Here is a 3616-nt window from a genome sequence, read left to right as displayed (position 1 = left end):
TCTTTTATATCTCATAAGTTTGTGAGCAAAACTTAATGCACCTAGTGAACATATAAGTACTCCCTTAGAAGTTGCTATGCCCTCAAGAGAAGTGTTAGGTGCAGATCGTATAGTGAAGATAGCTAAGGTAGAGATTGATGGTAAATCCTTAGAGAGGAAATTATATATCTTGAACATGCAAGAGTTCGACGTGATTTTGGGAATGGACTGGCTTTATAAGAATCAAGCAACTATTTTGTGTTTTGAAAGAGAAGTCATCGTTAAGAAGCCTTGAGATATAGAACTTCGTCTTTCAGTAACCAAGACAAAATCCCTATCCCGTATTATTTCAACATTGAAGGCTAGAAAACTCTTGAAGTTAGAAGGTTATAAGGGATTCTTGATGTCAATAGTAGCTATGGAAGATGAAGAGCTAAAGGTAAGTGATGTTAAGGTGATATAGGAGTTTCTTGATGTCTTTCTTGATGATTTGAATAAAATGTCGCCAGAACGAGAATTGGAGTTCATGATTGAAGTGGTTCCCAACCCTACGCCCATTTCTAAAGCTCCTTATAGGATGACGCCAAAGGAATTACAAGAACTGAAAGCCCAATTAGAGGAGTTATTGGAAAAAGGATTCATTCGACCTAGTGTGTCACTGTGGGGAGCGCCAGTGTTATTTGTCAAGAAAAAGGATCGGACGATGAGGTTGTGTATTGATTATCGAGAACTAAATAAAATTACTATCAAGAATAAGTATCCATTACCTAGAATTGAAGACTTGTTTGATCGACCACGAGGGGCCAAAGTATTTTCAAAGATCGATTTGAGGTCAGAATATCACAAGTTGAGGGTCAAACCCAGTGATGTCTCAGAGACTACCTTTAGAACTCGATATGGTCACTACGAATTTCTAGTTATGCCATTTGGCTTAACAAATGCTCCTGGATTTTTCATGGACTTGATGAATCGAGTTTTCCACGAATACTTGGACAAGTGTGTCATCATTTTCATTGATGGCATCTTGGTCTACTCTCAAAGTGAAGAAGAACACGAAACACATCTGAAAATTGTGTTAGGGATCTTGAGAAAGGAAATGCTTTTTGCAAAATTTAAGAAGTGTGAATTTTAGTTGAAACAGGTGGTGTTTCTTGGACATGTGGTCACATCACAAGGAATAGAGGTAGACCCCAGTAAAGTAGATGCGATATTAAACTGGTCTAGATCAACCAATGTAGGAGAGATTATCAGCTTTTTGGATTTAGCAGGAGGTTTATAGAGGGATTTTTCAAAATATCTGGACCATTAACACAGTTGACTCACAAGGGTATAAAGTTCGAATGGACGAAAAAATGTGAACATAGTTTCAAAGAGTTGAAAAGAAGATTAGTCAATGCACCAGTGTTAACCATACCTGAATGCATCCCAGCAGGGTATTGGATGTGTTTTGATGTAACAAGGCAAGGTAGTTGCTTATGCATCGAGGCAGTTGAAACCTCATGAGCAGAATTATCCTACACATGACCTAGAACTAGCTGCGGTAGTTCATGCTTTGAAAATTTTGAGGCACTATCTTTACAGAGGAAATTGTGACATCTATACGGATCACAAGAGCCTTAAGTACATCTTCACTCAGAAAGAGTTGAACATGAGGCAAAGGAGATGGCTTGAACTAGTAAAAAGGGGGTGTGCCAATTAAGCTGGTAATTCTAGCCAAAGACTCATTTCCCCACTACTGAACTTGTAATCTAGGCAGCCGAATCAAAACAGGAACTTTTGCAACTCCCAATCTATCAACAGCCAAATTTTGGGACCAGGGGGTAAGGATCATTGGTTTACTATCAAAAGAAAAAAAATGCCATAATTCTAAATATGCTCTTTTCTGGGGAAATCAAAGAAGAAAATCCCATCCCTCCAAGTATAGATCTTGGGTAGGCTTACTGACTGCCAATGTTTGTGAACAAACTTAAGCATATTCTGGAATGAAGGGGAGACACCAAGAACAAAGCCCACAACTGCGTTTTTCCAAGGTTCAATCTCAGGTTGAATGGAAGTCATGGGGCACAACTTTTTTCCCATTGACAATGGAAGGATTACGATTGTGAAATTCATTACCACTGGACAAGGCAAATGTAGTAGTTGACGCCTTGTGTAGAAAGACAATGGGAGAAGTGGCGATGTTAACGGTACAAAGGCCTTTATGGAAAGAATTTGAAAAATTAAGTCTTGAAGTGGTAGCCACACCTTTTCCCAATTCTATTTCTCGAATGGTAGCACTTGCTATTCGACTGACTCTCCATGCTCAAATTAAGAATCATCAAAAGGGCGATCAATTCTTGGAGTTTATCAAAGTTGAGATTGAACAGAAAAGAGGAAAGATTTCACCATAGTCGAGGATAAAGCATTAAATTATCAAGGAAGCCTGTGTGTACCAGATTTCGAGGAATTTAAAACTGAGATTTTGGAGGAAGCCCACTCTACTCCTCACTCAGTATATCCAGGAGGTACAAAGATGTATCATGACCTAAGAATGGTGTTGTGGTGGAAAAATATGAAGGAAGATATAGCTAAATATGTGGAGAAGTGCCTGATATGTCAACAAGTGAAAGCCGAACATCAGCGACCATCAGGGTTGCTACAGCCGTTGGAGGTTCTAGAATGGAAATGGGAACATGTGACGATGGACTTTGTTGTAGGATTTCGACATGAGGGTATTTGGGTAATTGTTGACCCATTAACCAAGTCAGCTCATTTATTGCATGTTCGCATGACATTTTCGATGGATCAATTTGCATAGTTATGTGTTAAGGAAATCGTGAGGCTACATGGTGTCCCAGTTTCAATTATATCATATAGAGATCCAAGGTTCACATCAAATTTTTGGAAAAGTTTACACCGAGCAATAGGAACTAAGCTAAAATTTAGTGCGGCTTTTCATCCCCGAACAAATGGCTAGTCTGAGCGAACGATTCAAACGCTTGAGGATATGCTTCGAACATGTATCCTTGAGTTTGTGGGACATTGGGAGAAATATTTACCCTTGATTGAGTTCGCATACAACAACAGTTATCACGCCTCTATTGGCATGGCACCATATGAGGCATTTTATGGGAGAAAGTGTAGATCTCAATTCATTGGGATGAGGTCGAAGAACGAAAAATTTTGGGGCCAGAGATCATTGAATGGGCAGTCCAGGCTATTGAGAAAATTTGAGCTAGTGTGAAAATGGCTCAGGATAGACACAAGAATTATGCAGATAGAAGAAGAAAAGATCTAGAATTTGTAATACGTGACAAGGTATTCCTCAAGGTTGCACTGACGAAAGGAGTCTTACACTTCGGTAAGAAGGGTAAGCTCAGACCAAGGTACATTGGTCCTTTGGAAATTTTAAAGCGAATTGGAAATGTTGCATACCAATGAGCTTTGCCACCAGAGCTTTTTGCGGTACATGATGTCTTTCATGTATCAATGCTCAGAAAGTATGTTCATGACTCAACTCATGTGATCAGACACCAACCATTAGATATTTAGCCAAATTTAAGTTACAAAGAAACACCAATAAGCATCATAGCTCAGAAAGTACAGAAACTTCGCAGTAAAGAAATACCACTAGTTAAAGTGTTATGGCAACACTATT

This window comes from Olea europaea, unplaced genomic scaffold (genome assembly GCF_002742605.1).
Source record: "Olea europaea var. sylvestris unplaced genomic scaffold, O_europaea_v1 scaffold2880, whole genome shotgun sequence".
Lineage (NCBI taxonomy): Eukaryota > Viridiplantae > Streptophyta > Magnoliopsida > Lamiales > Oleaceae > Olea > Olea europaea.
This window is presented reverse-complemented; position numbering follows the sequence as displayed.